The 20,957-nt window shown below is 44.6% G+C and overlaps 1 protein-coding gene across 1 annotated transcript in view; it reads left to right on the forward strand.

Moving 5' to 3' along the window:
• Window positions 1-3,309: 3,309 nt before the first annotated feature.
• Window positions 3,310-20,957, forward strand: part of rhogb (ras homolog family member Gb) — a 39,398-nt gene continuing 21,750 nt past the window's right edge. Inside the window, exon 1 of the mRNA XM_083662734.1 lies at window positions 3,310-3,440. The gene's annotated coding sequence lies outside the window, so the exon portion shown is untranslated. The remainder of the gene's footprint in view (window positions 3,441-20,957) is intronic.

Genomic DNA, 20,957 nt, shown 5'->3' on the forward strand with positions numbered 1-20,957 from the left:
GTGGTCTGAAATAAACAACAAAAATAAACTGCATTATAAAATGAGTATCCAGAAACTAACAAACATGTTTCCCACTGAAGGGTTCAAACTAAACCTACATGCACGGAGATAAATTAGGCTACTGGTTACCATAGTAACACAATACTGTAGGACAACCAGGAAAGACTGGTGACTACTGGAGAGTCAGTTGACAGCCGGAACAGGGACGGCACCCGGGTAGCAGTATGGGTTAGCTCCCCAGCCTGCGTCTTCCGTGAGGAAGAAGCCCAAAAACCCACGAGAGGCCTTTTAGGAGGGCCATTCAAGCCGCAAGTGGAGACTGCAGTACCACCAAGTACTGGTACTGCATGGTGTCCACTAAGATACCATCACCTCGGAATGAGATGTTTGGAGTGGGGGAGTCTGGTGCAGCGCACAGGTCGTAGACCTGGTGAGACGAGGGAGGAACCCGGCCGGGTGGCAACCCACAGAGCTCGGTCCCTCTACGTACCAGGGCTCTCTCCCTCCCCCGGTCCCGGCAGAGTAGTTCCGGAGCAGCGGATTGAGTGGCCCTGACCGCATGACCACCTTCGACCCTTCCTAGAGGGCTGACCGTGGGTAGCTACTGGGACGTAAGTCGGGGCTTGGCCAGCCCCGGCTGGGTCACCTGGGCGAGGGCGTATGATGTTGCGAGACCCGAAACATCCTATGACCCCAGGGTACATCACTGAGGATACGTCCCAGTTATGCATCCATGCGATGTTTTTTCTTTCTTTATTAGGTGGTGAATTATAGCCTATTATATTATATTATTATAACTATTACATGACATGAGTCTTCTCTATTCAGTAGTAGGCTAATAAACATCACTACAAACAAACATTACAATCATGACATCATAACCAAACAAAACTGTATCAGAATTATATTCACAACTTCAATGGATGGAGCACATGGCCAACTGTCAATTATTCAATTAAGGTGCCATGACAGGTGAAACATCAACAGGTGGAAAACTACTAACTCAGGATATCTACAAAACAGAAAGAATGGCTCAAATCAAAAACAACAATGAACACAATGTGAAATGACTTACATTTCCTTTCATGAACGCACACAAAGGCAAGTCAATCAAGGTGAAACAGCGAGCCATCAATTGTGCGCACCTCTGGAAGTCCTTGGCTTCACATAACAGACAAGGCACGCAGTTGAAGCCTTTATACAGAAGCTGCAGTACCGGGTTGCGCCAGTAGAGTTCGCCATGGGGGCTTTGCTATTAAAATGATAAAGTACACAATAACTGAACTAAAATAACTAAACATTACAGGGCCTTTTTTTTACAATAACTCTATAGATGGTTTTAACTTGACACACTTTCTAAAATTAACCCCCAACTCACTTCCTGTTGCAGTGTTTTATAATAGGCTGCAATAGGCCAGCACACGACTGACAATTCTGTGAAAATCGTCTATATTATAGATATTATGTTAATAATTAAACCATCTCTACAGTACAGTATATGAATACTATAAGTGTGTTAGTCTGTCGGTGTCGTGACCTTGTCATTTATAATCTATTACCATAAGGTCAGAGACAAGAAATTAGACCAACATTAAAGTGACACCAATGTCACTGTTAGCCGCTCCAGGAGAGCTACATGAGAGCTAGTCTCGCTGGCCAGCCTCCCCTCCCTTCCGTGAGATGAGTCTGGCAGCGCAGGTCTCCATTGTGGGATTGCGATGGGGGCGGCGCTTAGCGGCAGTGCCCTTAGAAAATAGTTTCCAACAATCCAACCTGCCGTTTTCAGCGTGTAGCAACGAGCTAGCGTGTAGGTTTCTACCGTTAGCGTGCTAGCGAGTTAGCGTTATTGTTTTCACTGAGGCGGCAGGGCACTATTTACAGCGACACACAGGGAGGAGGGAGCGGAAGCCGCTCTGATTGACATGGTCGGAGCCAATGACAGAGCTTGTAATAAGCCGGGAGCGGACATCCGACACCGAAACAGTCGCTCCAATGGGAGAGCAGCTGTAGAGCAGGGGAGGGTTTATCCCAGTAGCCTGTTTCCGTGCAGCCAAACAACTCTCACGGAAGGGAGAGGAGTCTGGCCAGCGAGACTACATGAGAGCTGAAACACCTTCAAGTGTCTATGTGGCCTCCTTTACACCTGGCATGAAAATGTGTTTTGGGGGATCAGATTGCAATAGGATCGTGCTTGACAGTACAGGTGTAAATGCACCCAAGACACATTGAGGACAGATTTGTGATCTGATCGACCAAACCACCTCCGGAGTCGGTCAGGGACACATTGTGACCACGTTGAACACAAGTGGAAATTCAAATGTGTTCTCAAGCCCCATATGACAACTACATGGGCGGAAATCCATATTCGCACACGACTGTTCCAAACTCAGCGATTGAGAGAGTCGAAAATGCTTGATTGTCACATGACTCACATAGCTCCATTCCATAGGCTGCATTCTAGCATCCACCTAGTGGACCTTCAAGGATAGTTCCACAATGTAAATTTTGTATGTGATTGAAACTATGCAAGTTGTTTGACCCCAGGAAGAATAGCTGCAGCTCTGCTGTAGCTAATGGGGATCTTAAAAAAAGACAAAGACAAAGACAAAGACAAAGACAAAGACAATGACAATGACACAATGTAAGACTATTTTGGTCACGAGTTTCATACACGTTCTGTAATAAAACATCTAAAAGCAAAAATCTGATCAGATGGGGTGTGTGGTCTAATTTGTGTCCGTTTAGGGTCCTTGACATGAACAACTTTGATAACTGGTGTAGAGCCACAGATCTGATGAGAGCTTGTCTCTCAGACCCAAATCAATCAAATCAATAAATATAAATGAAAAAACGGTGAAGTATAACAACGACCCTGGTGGTCCCCGGCCCGCACGTTGACAACCGCTGTCATTAGGAGGTGAAAATCCCATGTAGCTGATCTAGAGTTCCTGCAACACAGCAGGCCTTTCTCATGTTTCTCAACAGCAGAGAGGAAAAAAAGGAAAACCCCACGGTTGCGTCAACCCCCTCCCCCCCCCCTCCCCCAGCTGAGTAAACTTCCTCAAACCTCCACTTCCTCTCCTCTCTTTAACCCCGCCCACTTCCTCTCCTCTCTCACTTCCTGCTCTTCTCTGTAGCCCCGCCCGACTGGCTCTCACACATACACACACATACACCTCTGTAGGCCCGCCCGCCTGGCTCTTTCTCTCTCTCTCTCTCTCACACACACACACACACACACACACACACTCCTCTGTAGGCCCGCCCGCCTGGCTCTCTCTCTCTCTCTCTCTCACACACACACACACACACACACACACACACACACACACACACTCCTCTGTAGCCCTGCCCACCTGGCTCACACACACACACCCACAGACCCGACACACACACACTCTCACACACACACTCCTCTCCTCTCTGAGACCAGATGACCGGTGAGTGAGTCCCTTCTCTCTCTCTCTGTGTGTGTGTGTGTGCGTGTGTGTGTGTGTGTGTGTGTTTCTGTGCTGCTGCTAACCCCATCGATCGATCGGCTGTCGAGGGTGATCATGTCTGAGCTGAAGAAAGTTTTTCTGTTCAAATCTACCGAGGGAAGTAGAGATGGAGAGAGAGAGAGAGAGAGAGAGACGGGGGGAAGAGTGACACAGAGAGATAGACAGAGGGGGGGAAAGAGTGACAGAGAGAGAAGAGGGAGAGAGACAGTGACACAGAGAAATTGATGGGGGGAGACAGAGAGAGAGAGAGAGAGAGGGAGAGAGAGAGAGAGAGAGAGAGCGAGAGAGACCACTCCTTGAGAGTGTTGACATGCCGGTAGTGTGTGTGTGTGTGTGTGTGTGTGTGTGTTTGAACCTGTGGGGTGCGGCCGGCAGGTGGGTGTGGCTGTCAGGTGGGCGTGGCGTACAGCAGGAGGACAGCTGTCTCCCCCCTTTCCACATGTTCAACCACTCGCACCCTCGTTCCCCCTTTAACTTCCCCTTCTGTGACCTCACAGCCAGAAGTCGCTTTGTGTTTTCCCGACCGCACGTCAACGCCTCCCCTGCAGTGCACTGTATCCCTCTGCCTGTCAAAGAACGTACATCGCTAAGAACTGAAGTTTTAATAGGTTGTACCCAGTCCCCAACACGACAGCCCCTCTCTTTTTTAGGCCGATGCGGAAATTGCATTCTCTCAAATGGCCAGTGGGGGGGGGGGGGGGGGGGGGGGAGCGCAGCTTGTGTAGCACTCCCGGGAACATCCATTCAACTCTATGGGAAACGAGCCAACTTCTCTCTCTCGGTCTATGTCTTAAATAAACACTTTACAAATGAGTTTATGGTCTGAAAAAACAATTTCAATTTCTTTTTCGTGCTCTCACGCGCTCCGTTTACCAAATGATAGCCCCATTTCGAGGAAAATTGACGACAAACATCGGACAATAAGAACAGTAATACTTCCGACCGGTAGAGGCAGCAATGTGCCGCAAGGCATCAGGTAGCAAGTAATAGTTGAGCAAATGATCAGAAAATAGCGTTACTTTATGATATTTTAATAATGTTAGTAGACACACGTAACTATATAGATACCATACATCTAACGTCCATAACATGGCGGACCATTTAACGTTATCTATACCGTTAGATAAAGCCTTAAGCCTTCTCTGTATTCAGACCATTCAGACCATTGGATTCAGCCCAGAAACCGGAGTACGTTATAACGTTATAAATATAGTCACGTTATAAACAACTAACCAACGCTGGGGGTCCGTATTGAAACAGTGTTACTCGAAATGGTTAAAAGTTCAATCAATTTGGTCATTCAGTGCCGTTGTACTGCAATGTAGCCTAAACTAAGTAGCGTTAGCCGCTAACATTAGCCACAGTAGCTGACTACCCATAATGCATTACGCCGATAAGCGAGACAGGGCAAATTCAGAAACTCCCCCGGCAGCCGCTAGGGGCAGCCGCCCCCTCTCCTCGTACTTCCGTGTAGCATTCATTCATTCAACCAATCAAACGAAATCAAACAATATCCGGAAGTGAGCTTCATTTTGCTGTGTCAAAGTCAATGAGCTATGTTGGTCCATTATATATAGGTCAATGGTTGTACCATTGTAACATCAGCGCACAGCAAATCCCTCATTTTGGCCTGAAGGAGACGACCGTAACGACGGCAGTAAAAGGTGCCATACAAAAGTTCCTCTACTGAAACGGCCCGCGACCTTCGACCTTCTCTGTCATGGTCCTGTGCTGTTTCCCATTGGAGCAAGCAGGAGTTGTTTTTCAGGCCAAAATGGCGGCAGCACTGTTGTCAAAAAAGCACCAGCCGAGCTTTGTCTCCTGACTTCTATAGACGGTTTTAACGGAGTTGTGTTGCTAGGGAACCATTTTGAAACCTATAGCTCATTTTCTGTCAGTTATTGTTATTAGCAAAAACTGCAACAGGAATTAAGCTGGGGGGGAATTTATAATGTTTATGTTGTGGAGTTGAAACCATCTATACACACTGGTTTAACCCCTTTGCTTCCTCGTTCCCTCTTTAACTTCCCCTTCTGTCACCTCACAGCCAGAAGTGGGTTTGTTTTCCCGACCGCACCTGAAGGCCTCATCGTCTCTCTGGACATTTTGAAGCTCTGCACGTTGTGTTTACGCTCGCCGGCCACCATCTAGTCACCTGTGTGGTTTCCATCTAGTCACCTGTGTGGTTTCCATCTAGTCACCTTAATTACACCCTGTGTGGTTTTCATCTAGTCATCTTGCACCCTGTGTTGTTTCATCTAGTCACCTTAATTACACCCTGTGTGGTTTCATCTAGTCACCTTAATTACACCCTGTGTGGTTTCATCTAGTCACCTTAATTACACCCTGTGTGGTTTCATCTAGTCACCTTAATTACACCCTGTGTGGTTTCATCTAGTCACCTTAATTACACCCTGTGCACCTTAATTGCACCCTGTGTGGTTTCATCTAGTCACCTTGCACCCTGTGTGGTTTCATCTAGTCACCTTGCACCCTGTGTGGTTTCATCTAGTCACCTTGCACCCTGTGTGGTTTCATCTAGTCATCTTGCACCCTGTGTGGTTTCATCTAGTCACCTTGCACCCTGTGTGGTTTCCATCTAGTCATCTTGCACCCTGTGTGGTTTCCATCTAGTCACCTTGCACCCTGTGTGGTTTCATCTAGTCACCTTGCACCCTGTGTGGTTTCATCTAGTCACCTTGCACCCTGTGTGGTTTCCATCTAGTCACCTTGCACCCTGTGTGGTTTCATCTAGTCACCTTGCACCCTGTGTGGTTTCATCTAGTCACCTTGCACCCTGTGTGGTTTCCATCTAGTCACCTTGCACCCTGTGTGGTTTCATCTAGTCACCTTGCACCCTGTGTGGTTTCCATCTAGTCACCTTGCACCCTGTGTGGTTTCATCTAGTCACCTTGCACCCTGTGTGGTTTCATCTAGTCACCTTGCACCCTGTGTGGTTTCATCTAGTCACCTTGCACCCTGTGTGGTTTCATCTAGTCACCTTGCACCCTGTGTTGTTTCATCTAGTCACCTTGCACCCTGTGTGGTTTCATCTAGTCACCTTGCACCCTGTGTGGTTTCATCTAGTCACCTTGCACCCTGTGTGGTTTCCATCTAGTCACCTTGCACCCTGTATGGTTTCATCTAGTCACCTTGCACCCTGTGTGGTTTCCATCTAGTCACCTTGCACCCTGTGTGGTTTCATCTAGTCACCTTGTCACATGGGTGCCATCTTGGCCCCCAAATTCCAAAACACATCACAAACTCTAAGCCAGCTCCATAGACTCCCATTATAAAGGCAGAACAAAAGTATAAAAATTTTACTGATTTCTCAAAAAGTACAAAAGATGAATTAAATTGATACAGGGCTATAAGTATTGTTAAAGTTTGAATGGAGTTTGAGAAATTAAATGAACACTAATTTGTATTCATTTATTTATTTATATTAGGCTATATAGAAATTGCATTGGTCAAATGTAAACAGTAGTGACTAAACTGAAAGTATGGGTTGGATTGCTTTTGGGGTTTTCTTCACAAAAGTGGAGAAGGAGGCAGAAGCAGCACTGCAGCAGGTGCTCCTGCAGAGCTGGAGGTGGTGTTGAACTGATCAGAAGCAGCACTAGCACTGCAGCAGGTGCTCCTGCAGAGCTGGAGGTGGTGTTGAACTGATCAGAATCAGGAACCTTCAGGTAGGCTACAATTTCAGAGCATAAAGTGAAACATGTAGGCTATATGCTTATTGCTTTCACATTAATGTGCATTATGGGATTATCAGTAGGACTGCACAATACAGTTTAAAGTGGAGATGAAGCAGTTTGATTTTTTGTATTTGCATTTAACCTCAGACAAGCCAAGACAGGACACTGCACTTTTCCTTAAATGAAGTTTGCTGTGAAGCTTTTGTACAGAGGCATGTTTTTGTTTTTACGTCTTCATATTATACTCGCAGTTATCTAGGCAATGTTGAATTCTATTAGTGAACAAATGGGTAACATGTAACCAGTGTTGGGAAAGTTACTGAAAATTGGTAATTAGTTACAGTTACTAGTTACTTCTCTCAAAAGGTAATTTAATTACTATAAAGTTACCAGTTACTTCAAAGTAATTAGTTACTAGGGAAAGTAACTTTTGTGTTACTTTTAAAAGTCTGCTTCGATTGGTATTAATGCACACATTATGTTAGTGTTGCTGTGCCACAGTGTGGCATTGAACCTTCGCTTATTGGGGAGGCTTATAGCCTATCAAGGTCATTAGCCTCTGTGGCTCTGGCTGCAGCTCTCTCCCCGGACTAGGTCTGAGGATCAGAAACTGGGTAATCCTCTGAAGTTGTCCGTTATTTTCATGTCCTAAAGTAACTAGTAACTAGCCCAGTTACTATTTTAGTAACTGTAACTGAGTTACTGAATTTGAAAAAGTAATTAGTTAGATTACTAGTTACTGAAAAAAGTAGTTAAGTTACACCTTAGTAACTAGTTACTCCCAACACTGCATGTAACATCACATTAGCATTATATTCACCAAATCTCGCTTCAAACGGCCCAAATTTTTCCTTTTCCTTTTTCTTCCTTTTTCCCAGGCCTTACTTCTGCTTACTCTAAACCGTTTACCTAAATCTGTGAACAGCAAACCAAGACGAAGCCTCATTAGAACAAGTAACAGTTGGTCGTGCACAGCTGCCAAATTGATGACCCTTGGCTGTGGCAGAGAAACCATGAGGGCATGCAAAAGTTGACAAAAACTGTCTTTACCTATGCCTGTGAAATACTTAGAATCTTTGTCATCCAAGTCATAGGCTGACACTGATGGTGCAGCATCAGTTTGTGTTGCACTGTCTTTCGTTGTCTTGTTAGAACAGTACTTGTGGTCTGTAGCATCTGGCCACTGGATACCAACATCACACGTCTGCAGAGGCATGATATTTTCCAAATCTGATGACAAACTTTGGTTGTGTGATGCCAACCGATGTTTATTGTGATCATTAGGTTGTCCTACTGTAGCTCGAGTGCATATTTAACATTAGATCAACTGTTATTTCACAATAACGCCAGTTTGTTAACGTTAGCCACTAGCTAATCAGTGTTAGCTTAACAGCTGCATGCTACTCATTATGAAGCGAAATAACGTTAGCGATTTACCACTGTTGATCAAAACCTACTGTGCTGTTGTTGGTGGGAACAAAGTCCTTTCTATTAATATTCTTGATCCACCTCTGGCGAACATCTCGGTCCTCTGCACATCCAGGGAATCTATGTAAAGTGTATGGTTTCAGACGGGGGCATTCTTCATGGAGTAAAGGCTTGTGTATTTCACATGCTATTATCTTCCAAAGTTGAAGTTTGCCACTACTGTTGGAGCAGCCGATAACTGCACAGCTTCTTCCCGATTTCCTAGGCATCGTTATCAAAGGTAACGTTGAATAAAAATGTAAAGGTAGAAAAATATCCGGAAAAATATAAGGCTACACTCGAGGACAGCTTGCATTCAAACGCGCGCGCCGTGTATTTCCCCCTGGAGTCACCGCAGTAATGGCGGCGGCTTGTGTACATCCGGGACTTCGCAGGATTCGTGTATACTACATCAGAGTTGCTCAATTGACATCTGTGACATCACAGTTGGGCAATCAGTTGCTCGAGTGACATCACTGATGACATCACTGATTGTGACCCACATCGCCGTCAAACACTCCGCTACCCACTTGCCAATTTTAATTAAGAAGATATATTAGTTGTGTCTCTATAATATGATACACTGGTTTGAATATGCAGTGAACCATTTCATTTGCAGATAGGCCAGTGCATGCAATATCTAATCATCAATCATTTATCTCTGGGGGCGGCCTAGCAGCTTCTTTCACAGGACCTATGCTTCAGTGTCACTCGCTTAAATAGTGAGTGAATTTATGACATCACTGATGATGTCACAATGCTATATATGACATCACTGATGACATCAGTCACTGATGATGTCATCAGTGACATCATCACTGAACCTATAGCCTTGTGTGTGTGAGTAATTCACTGATGTCATCACTGAGTAATTCACTGATGATATAATTTATGACATCACTGTGGGACAGGGACAGACAGAGCCCAGACAGACCCCCAGCTCCCATTTATATACTGATGATGATATGAGGCTTCATTACTAGTTTAGATGAAGAAGTGATGTGAAGTCTGACTCAAGACCCACCCTACTCTGCCTCTGATTTGTGGTTGAGTTTGTTCTGAGGGTAAGCCAATCAGAGGCGGAGTAGAAGTCACATGTCACATTGCGTTTTTTCTCTCTCTCCCAGTTTAAACCTGTGTCAATGTTAACAAGGGCAAATTCGGCTCTGGACCACGTGCGGCAACTGCGGTGGCAGGCATCCCTGGGTTGTGGCTAGATGGGGTACAGCCACGGATGGAGTGACGTGAAATGGTGGCAATTGTTATTCCATGTAATTTGTGTTACTTAGTGTCATGACGAAAGCAAAGATACAACAGGGTGAGATAAAGGATACATCGCCCAATATTGCAGTAGCCTATAATACTGTGTGTGTGTGTGTGTGTGTGTGAGTAACTTCCTCTAGACCTAACCGTATTTTTGAAAATTTCTGATCACCAATATGCATTTTTTTTTTTTTTTAGGGCTTTATAGCCTGAATGACAGATGAATAGAGGGGGGCCAGCTATTATAATTTTTTCAAAAAAAATAATAAGAAGAAAAAGAAGTCATATTTGAGATCCGGGGCTTTTCATAAAAGATCCGGGGCTGTAGCCCTGAAAGGCCAGGCCTAACGACGCCACTGCTTGTAGGGAGATGCTGCTTTATCCTCAAAACTGCATGATAATGTCAATCTAATAAAAAAGAGGAAAGAAATCTCCAATAGGCTATCAAAGAACATGTCGGCGATCTCAGAATCAGAACCCTGAAGACCTGGACCCAGGCCCGGGTCCCTGATGTGAAAGCCCCCTGTTCCTGCTCTGACGAGGCTTTTCTATGAGACCCGGGCCCGGATCCCAGGCCACTTGACCCCAAAGTCCGGTTCCTTTTTTTGTATTGTGCCCATGGACGCCCAACCAAGCCGGAGGTAACGTGGGGGATGGAACCTGCGACTGTCATATTGATAGGCAGGGAAGCTGCACAGGCTGCGGTTAGAAAACATCCAAAATAAAATGCATGACAACAGAGTCTGTTTAGGGAATGAAGAAGTGGAGAAGTTGATCTCTGTGAAGAAAAGACGTGATGTGTCTGTATAGTTCCTCTCAGTCTGCGGCTTGCTGACGTTCTGCTGACTCAGGTCAGCTCGTCCTTCAGAGACTATCCATGTCTGACCAGAGACAACTAAAACTAACATTTTCTCCCAATGGGCCTTTTTCACAGCCGGCATTTTGTGTCTAAAAGGCAGGGTAAACACAGGTGCAACCAAATCATTAATTAGGGTCCCACTCCCAGCACTGGAACACCTAAATGGATTGAAAAGTTAGAAACCCTAATTAATGTTTAGCTTGCACCTGTGTTACTTCCTGCCATTTAGACACAAAATGGCTGCCGTGAAAAATGCCCATTGTACTTGGCCAATTTGAGAGTTGTAGACGAGGACGTGCTTCATGTGCAGTCGCCAGCTGCCTCTTTTCACTTGACAGCGAGGAGTTTCACCGCCAGGACGTAGCATGTGGGAGGATCACGTTATTCCCCCAGTTCCCCTCCCACCGAACAGACACCTCGACCGACCAGAGGAGGCGCTAGTGCAGCGACCCAGGACTCACACCCTCAATCCAGCTTCCCACCGGCAGACACGGCCAATTGTGCCTGTGGACGCACGACCAAGCCAGAGGTAACACGGGGGGCTCGAACCTGTGACCCTCGTGTTGGTGGCCGGGAATCTACCGCTGTACCACCCGGACGCTAGTCTCTTAAAACAGACTGTCTCATCTACATCCGGCGAATGCAGCTAAACAGTCTGTATGTTACACCCCCAGAACATGCACAAGGAAGTTGGGGGAAAAAACCTTCAGACTGGAAGGAAGTTCGACAAAATCAGTTTGGCTGATTGTTGACTCCTCCTGTAAGCTTCATTATTCCTCCAATAAAGTGGATTCAGTTCTAAAAGGAGCTGGCTAAACATGTTGTACCTCACTTTTCCAGAAGGGGATAGTGAAAGTAATATAGTAAAGTAACAAGTAATGTAACTAATTACTTTTGATAAGTAATAAGTCAAGTCATTTTAATTTCAAAGTTGTAATGACTTCCTGAGTAATTTGCCCAACACTGGGTGTCAGTCGGTCATCCAGGTCTAACTCTTGGACTTGATCACGTCTTTGTTAAAGTTTGAGCTCTAGACAGGGATCAGGCTGTTGGTAAACAAACCGCTTCAACAGACTTCCGGGTGCAACTGCCGTTGGTTTTAGACAGCAGTTCATGGTGAAGTTTGGTCCCTCACATGGACTTTGGCCCCCTGGAACCATTTGTGAGACCCACTGTAACCAACCTGAGTGTGAAAATGAACAGTGATTTTAAACTTGACAAACAGATCAACTCTGTGCTTAAATCTAGCTGCTCAGCATGGGACTTGTTTCGATTTGAATTTGAATTTCTGTCTGACTAGTCTCTGTGTCTATTTGTGTGTTGAGTATTTTTTGCTATTCTGCTATTTTTGTTTGAGTGTACAGACAGCACTTTGGTCAACTGTGTTGTTTTAAATGTGCTTTATAAATGAAGTGGATTGGACTGGATTGGATCATACTTTAAGCTAGACCACTCCATTTAAACTTTAAACGAGTCTCCACTTTTAGGACTCCGTCATCTTAATTCAGCTTTAATGTATCTTTCATCGTGTTTGAGAAATCGCAGTTTAAGTTTGATGCTGTTTTTTCAGCCTTCACAATGGGATCCTATGGAGCCAGCCTTGAGTGCGTCTCACTCTAGCAGGCTGTACTTTTTTTTTAAACTAAATTCACACGTTTTAAAACTGTGACAGTTCACACAACTTTAACAGTACATACATTTACTATACATAATTAGACCATTTAGCTACTTCTGCTCTCACTCAGAATGTCAAAATATAAGTGATGTGCTGTATACTTTTTGAGATATTGTTTGTTTGGCACAGCTTTTCAGCTTCATTTCATTCTAGTTTCTGCTGCAGTGGCACCCGGAAGTGCTTTTTTTGTCATTAAGTCACGCTGATTCATCCTATGGAATCCATATTATTTGCATATTACTAATAATACATGGACGTGTTTGTATTTGCAGTGTTTTGGTTGCCAGGAGATGAAATAAGTTCAGTTAATGTAACCCTGTGCTCAGTATACTGTGCCTGCTTGTGTGTATCGTGGGGGATTTGCTTGTATTTGAATACGACCGTTTCCTTATTGCCCCGGTGTGAGTGTGTGAATGGTGTCATGGTGTCATGGTGTCATGGTGTCATGGCCGGCAAACTTCTGCTTTAACCAGGAGCGCATGGATCAAGCCAGCTGTCTGTGTGACACCCACTGAGGATACCAAATCAAAATGTCAATAGCCCAGGGGTCTCATTAATCAAACTGTGCGTATAGGATCCCTACTAAGGATTTACTAAAAGAACTAAAAGAATGATTAACCTGTCCAGTGAATGTTGCACACCTGCAGGCTCATTTATATGTCATGTGGTAATTGGCATTGACCATTTATGGTTGGATTGGTGCAGATATGGAATGTCACATGATTGATAACAGGTAATTGCCTGCAGCTATGGGGACTTGTCTCCCAAAAGGGTCAGAATTGACTTCAATTATTGGCCTAAGTTGTCTTGTTTACTTTATAACCGTTGTGTGTGTGTGTGTGTGTGTGTGTGTGTGTGTGTGTGTGTGTGCGCGTGTGTGTGTGTGTGTATTTACACACAACAAAAGATGTTTACTTCACATACTTTTGCATGGAATACCTTTGCAAGACGACACTAGAGATTGTGAAACAAAGAGTATGTCACTGGACAAGTCATAATTTTAGTAGGGATTCTAGGCACATATTGATAAATGACACCCCAGAAATCGCCGTTAGCCTGTTAGCATCGATGGACTCTTGTTTCTTGTCTCTGTCTGAGTGGTCTGAGATCAGAAACAGAAAGTGGCAGTGAAGCAGTTATGGGGTTAAACTGAGTCAGTGCGACAGACAGACTGACTGACTGACTGACTGACTTCCTAACCTTGCTTAAGATAGATCTTAAGAAATGACACGAGGATATTTTAGGAAGTTCTTAAGAAGGCTCTTAAGTGCAATTCCTCAATATTTTATGAGTAACAGTCCCACCCCGACCACAATGCCATCACTAGCCCACCACTTGATGTCATTGTGACACTCCCATGGCATCTATTTCACATGTGGGAGTTCTATAGAAGTCTATTGGCTCTGGGGCGTCATGGGTATTGTAGGTAAAAAGCACTCGGCTACCAGTACCACCGCAGAGACCCGGGTTCAATCCCCGGCAGCGGCACCTCCGGCTTGGTCAAACGATCCTACGGCCGTGTCTGTGGATGAGAAGCCAGTGGGGTTTGAGTCCTGGTCGCTGCACTAGCGCCTCCTCTGGTCAGTCAAGAGTGATGATCCTCCCATGCGTTATGTCATGCCGGTGATACACTTTTATTATTTTCGAAAGCGTAAATGTGATTTTTTTTTATCACGATTTTCAGAAAACACTTCAGAAAAAGAATCAAAGTGGTCCTCATTTTGTGAAGATCATCTTGCTGAACATGAAGTTTGCCATTTCATTAACTTTTGTTAACCACAGACTTTATTTCAACCACAGACCTTATTTCAACCAAAATCCCATTGACTTTTAGATGGGGGAAGCAGAAAGGCACTGACTTCTGGGTTGGCCTACAAAAAGATGTCCTCCAGCGGTACTCTAGTCCAGTGGCTCTCAAATGGGGGTCCGCGGACCCCCAGGGGTCCGTGGCACTTTGCCAGGGGGTCCGCGAAAAGTTTTCAGGTTAAATCTTTTTTTTTTTTTTTTTTAATAAATAAAAGAAAATGCTACATGTTACTTATTCCTTCTCAAACTACTTCCTACATGGTGCTAGTCTATCAAAATATCTTGGCTGTCATTGATTGTGTTGCATAGTGGTTTTCTGTACTGTTGACAAATTGTGATATTGTAAGTCGCTTTGGACAAAACAAAAGCGTCTGCTAAATGACGTAATGTAAATGTAATGTAAAAAAAAAAAAATATATATATATATATATATATATATATATATATATATTATTATTTTTTTGCAAAATCTTCATAGTTCAACGAAAATAGTTTATGCTTTAAACCTAAAATGGTTCATGGATTACATTCTAATAACAAACCTATCAAATTAAAAGTCAAGCACGTTACCGTGGCAACAATTAAGCTTAGCCCAAAATCACAAATCAGAATGAGGGGGTCCCCGGTATATTTTCTATCTTGTAAGGGCTCCTTGGCTAAAAAACATTTGAGAACCTCTGCTCTAGTCTATTGGACTACCCTGCATGTTGAAAAAGGAAGAAAAAGGGGGGTAGCCAGTGCATGTGGAGTGAGAATAGGCTACATGATGAGGTGACTGAAGTGCTGTGCAGAGCGTCCAGAGAGAAGCTGCTGCGAACGCTCTGGCTGATAGCTGGGAGGTCAATGACCTCACTGCTCCTTCCTCTTATAGTCCTCCTTTCTTCAGCTCTCTCTTCCTGTCTCACATCCTCCCCTCTCTCTGCTGGGAGTCCACACATACACCATCCATCCACAGACAGACAGATGGATGGACAGACAGACAGACAGATTCTGATCGAAGTTAAATCTCTTCTGACCAGACAAACTCACTCGTCAAATCCTGACATTTGGTCAGGACATTTGGTCAGGCATCAGTTTGAACAGACTCGGCATCCCCTTTTCCTCACTTTTCAGCATGCAGGGTATAGTCCAATAGACTTCTATAGAACTCCCACAATGTGCAGGGTAGTCCAATATATTTCTATAGAACTCCCACAATGTACAGGGTAGTCCAATATATTTCTATAGAACTCCCACAACGTGCAGGGTAGTCCAATAGACGTCTATAGAACTCCCACAACATGCAGGGTAGTCCAATAGACATCTAGGAACTCCCACAATGTGCAGGGTAGTCCAATAGACATCTAGGAACTCCCACAACATGCAGGGTAGTCCAATAGACATCTAGGAACTCCCACAACATGCAGGGTAGTCCAATAGACATCTAGGAACTCCCACAATGTGCAGGGTAGTCCAATAGACATCTAGGAACTCCCACAATGTGCATGGTAGTCCAATAGACATCTAGGAACTCCCACAATGTGCAGGGTAGTCCACTAGACTTCTATAGAACTCCCACAACATGCAGGTTAGTCCAATAGACTTCTATAGAACTCCCACAACATGCAGGGTAGTCCAATAGACCTCTATAGAACTCCCACAACATGCAGGTTAGTCCAATAGACTTCTATAGAACTCCCACAACATGCAGGGTAGTCCAAGAGACATCTATAGAACTCCCACAATGTGCAGGGTAGTCCAATAGACATCTAGGAACTCCCACAATGTGCAGGGTAGTCCACTAGACTTCTATAGAACTCCCACAACATGCAGGTTAGTCCAATAGACTTCTATAGAACTCCCACAACATGCAGGGTAGTCCAAGAGACATCTATAGAACTCCCACAATGTGCAGGGTAGTCCAATAGACATCTAGGAACTCCCACAATGTGCAGGGTAGTCCAATATATTTCTATAGAACTCCCACAACATGCAGGGTAGTCCAATAGACGTCTATAGAACTCCCACAACATGCAGGATAGTCCAATAGACTTCTATAGAACTCCCACAACGTGCAGGTTAGTCCAATAGACTTCTGTAGAACTCCCACAACATGCAGGGTAGTCCAATAGACTTCTATAGAACTCCCACAACATGCAGGATAGTCCAATAGACTTCTATAGAACTCCCACAACATGCAGGGTAGTCCAATAGACTTCTATAGAACTCCCACAACATGCAGGGTAGTCCAATAGACTTCTATAGAACTCCCACAACATGCAGGGTAGTCCAATAGACTTCTATAGAACTCCCACAACATGCAGGGTAGTCCAAGAGACATCTATAGAACTCCCACAACATGCAGGGTAGTCCAATAGACATCTAGGAACTCCCACAATGTACAGGGTAGTCCAATATATTTCTATAGAACTCCCACAATGTACAGGGTAGTCCAATATATTTCTATAGAACTCCCACAACGTGCAGGGTAGTCCAATAGACGTCTATAGAACTCCCACAACGTGCAGGATAGTCCAATAGACTTCTATAGAACTCCCACAACATGCAGGATAGTCCAATAGACTTCTGTAGAACTCCCACAACGTGCAGGGTAGTCCAATAGACTTCTATAGAACTCCCACAACGTGCAGGGTAGTCCAATAGACTTCTATAGAACTCCCACAACGTGCAGGGTAGTCCAATAGACTTCTATAGAACTCCCACAACGTGCAGGGTAGTCCAATAGACATCTATAGAACTCCCACAACGTGCAGGGTAGTCCAATAGACATCTATAGAACTCCCACAATGTGCAGGGTAGTCCAATAGACTTCTATAGAACTCCCACAATGTGCAGGGTAGTCCAATAGACATCTATAGAACTCCCACAACGTGCAGGGTAGTCCAATAGACTTCTATAGAACTCCCACAATGTGCAGGGTAGTCCAATAGACTTCTATAGAACTCCCACAACGTGCAGGGTAGTCCAATAGACTTCTATAGAACTCCCACAATGTGCATGGTAGTCCAATAGACATCTAGGAACTCCCACAATGTGCATGGTAGTCCAATAGACATCTAGGAACTCCCACAATGTGCAGGGTAGTCCAATAGACTTCTATAGAACTCCCACAATGTGCATGGTAGTCCACTAGACTTCTATAGAACTCCCACAACATGCAGGGTAGTCCAAGAGACATCTATAGAACTCCCACAACATGCAGGGTAGTCCAATAGACATCTATAGAACTCCCACAATGTGCATGGTAGTCCAATAGACATCTAGGAACTCCCACAATGTGCAGGGTAGTCCAATAGACTTCTATAGAACTCCCACAACATGCAGGTTAGTCCAATAGACTTCTATAGAACTCCCACAACATGCAGGGTAGTCCAATAGACATCTAGGAACTCCCACAACGTGCAGGGTAGTCCAATAGACATCTATAGAACTCCCACAATGTGCATGGTAGTCCAATAGACATCTAGGAACTCCCACAATGTGCAGGGTAGTCCAATAGACTTCTATAGAACTCCCACAACATGCAGGTTAGTCCAATAGACTTCTATAGAACTCCCACAACATGCAGGGTAGTCCACTAGACTTCTATAGAACTCCCACAACGTGCAGGGTAGTCCAATAGACATCTAGGAACTCCCACAATGTGCAGGGTAGTCCAATAGACATCTATAGAACTCCCACAACATGCAGGGTAGTCCAATAGACATCTATAGAACTCCCACAATGTGCAGGTTAGTCCAATAGACATCTAGGAACTCCCACAATGTGCAGGGTAGTCCACTAGACTTCTATAGAACTCCCACAACATGCAGGTTAGTCCAATAGACTTCTATAGAACTCCCACAACATGCAGGGTAGTCCAATAGACATCTATAGAACTCCCACAATGTGCATGGTAGTCCAATAGACATCTAGGAACTCCCACAATGTGCAGGGTAGTCCACTAGACTTCTATAGAACTCCCACAACATGCAGGTTAGTCCAATAGACTTCTATAGAACTCCCACAACATGCAGGGTAGTCCAAGAGACATCTATAGAACTCCCACAATGTGCAGGGTAGTCCAATAGACATCTAGGAACTCCCACAATGTGCAGGGTAGTCCACTAGACTTCTATAGAACTCCCACAACATGCAGGTTAGTCCAATATACTTCTATAGAACTCCCACAACATGCAGGGTAGTCCAAGAGACATCTATAGAACTCCCACAATGTGCAGGGTAGTCCAATAGACATCTAGGAACTCCCACAATGTGCAGGGTAGTCCAATATATTTCTATAGAACTCCCACAACATGCAGGGTAGTCCAATAGACGTCTATAGAACTCCCACAACATGCAGGATAGTCCAATAGACTTCTATAGAACTCCCACAACGTGCAGGTTAGTCCAATAGACTTCTGTAGAACTCCCACAACATGCAGGGTAGTCCAATAGACTTCTATAGAACTCCCACAACATGCAGGATAGTCCAATAGACTTCTATAGAACTCCCACAACATGCAGGGTAGTCCAATAGACTTCTATAGAACTCCCACAACATGCAGGGTAGTCCAATAGACTTCTATAGAACTCCCACAACATGCAGGGTAGTCCAATAGACTTCTATAGAACTCCCACAACATGCAGGGTAGTCCAAGAGACATCTATAGAACTCCCACAACATGCAGGGTAGTCCAATAGACATCTAGGAACTCCCACAATGTACAGGGTAGTCCAATATATTTCTATAGAACTCCCACAATGTACAGGGTAGTCCAATATATTTCTATAGAACTCCCACAACGTGCAGGGTAGTCCAATAGACGTCTATAGAACTCCCACAACGTGCAGGATAGTCCAATAGACTTCTATAGAACTCCCACAACATGCAGGATAGTCCAATAGACTTCTGTAGAACTCCCACAACGTGCAGGGTAGTCCAATAGACTTCTATAGAACTCCCACAACGTGCAGGGTAGTCCAATAGACTTCTATAGAACTCCCACAACGTGCAGGGTAGTCCAATAGACTTCTATAGAACTCCCACAACGTGCAGGGTAGTCCAATAGACATCTATAGAACTCCCACAACGTGCAGGGTAGTCCAATAGACATCTATAGAACTCCCACAATGTGCAGGGTAGTCCAATAGACTTCTATAGAACTCCCACAATGTGCAGGGTAGTCCAATAGACTTCTATAGAACTCCCACAACGTGCAGGGTAGTCCAATAGACTTCTATAGAACTCCCACAATGTGCAGGGTAGTCAAATATACTTCTATAGAACTCCCACAATGTGCAGGGTAGTCCAATAGACTTCTATAGAACTCCCACAATGTGCAGGGTAGTCCAATATACTTCTATAGAACTCCCACAATGTGCATGGTAGTCCAATAGACTTCTATAGAACTCCCACAATGTGCAGGGTAGTCCAATATACTTCTATAGAACTCCCACAATGTGCATGGTAGTCCAATAGACTTCTATAGAACTCCCACAATGTGCAGGGTAGTCCAATATACTTCTATAGAACTCCCACAATGTGCAGGGTAGTCCAATAGACTTCTATTGAACTCCCACAACGTGCAGGGTAGTCCAATAAACTTCTATAGAACTCCCACAATGTACAGGGCAGTCCAATAGACTTCTATAGAACTTCCACAACGTGCAGGGTAGTCCAATATATTTCTATAGAACTCCCACAACATGCAGGTTAGTCCAATAGACACTTTCTAAATTAAATGTTGTCCACGGGAGCAAAAAAGAAACTGTGTCGCGAGCCACTTTTTCTAGTTTGATTTTCTGTATTACAGTTTGGCTCAGCACCAAGAAGTGGATGTGCGTAAGTTCCTTATCACCAGCATAGTCCAATAGACATCTATTGGACTCCCACAATGTGCAGGGTAGTCCAATAGACTTCTATAGAACTCCCACAACGTGCAGGGTAGTCCAATAGACTTCTATAGAACTCCCACAATGTGCAGGGTAGTCCAATAGACTCCTGTAGAACTCCCACAACGTGCAGGGTAGTCCAATAGACTTCTATAGAACTCCCACAATGTGCAGGGTAGTCCAATAGACTCCTGTAGAACTCCCACAACGTGCAGGGTAGTCCAATAGACTTCTGTAGAACTCCCACAACGTGCAGGGTAGTCCAATAGACTTCTATAGAACTCCCACAATGTGCAGGGTAGTCCAATAGACTCCTGTAGAACTCCCACAACGTGCAGGGTAGTCCAATAGACTTCTGTAGAACTCCCACAACGTGCAGGGTAGTCCAATAGACTTCTATAGAACTCCCACAACGTGCAGGGTAGTCCAATAGACTCCTGTAGAACTCCCACAATGTGCAGGGTAGTCCAATAGACTTCTGTAGAACTCCCACAACGTGCAGGGTAGTCCAATAGACTTCTATAGAACTCCCACAATGTGCAGGGTAGTCCAATAGACTCCTGTAGAACTCCCACAACGTGCAGGGTAGTCCAATAGACTCCTGTAGAACTCCCACAACGTGCAGGGTAGCCCAATAGACTTCTATAGAACTCCCACAACGTGCAGGGTAGTCCAATAGACTCCTGTAGAACTCCCACAATGTGCAGGGTAGTCCAATAGACTTCTGTAGAACTCCCACAACGTGCAGGGTAGTCCAATAGACTTCTGTAGAACTCCCACAACATGCAGCGTAGTCCAATAGACGTATGGAACTC

This window comes from Poromitra crassiceps (assembly GCF_964638095.1).
Source record: "Poromitra crassiceps genome assembly, chromosome: 29".
Classification (NCBI taxonomy): domain Eukaryota; kingdom Metazoa; phylum Chordata; class Actinopteri; order Beryciformes; family Melamphaidae; genus Poromitra; species Poromitra crassiceps.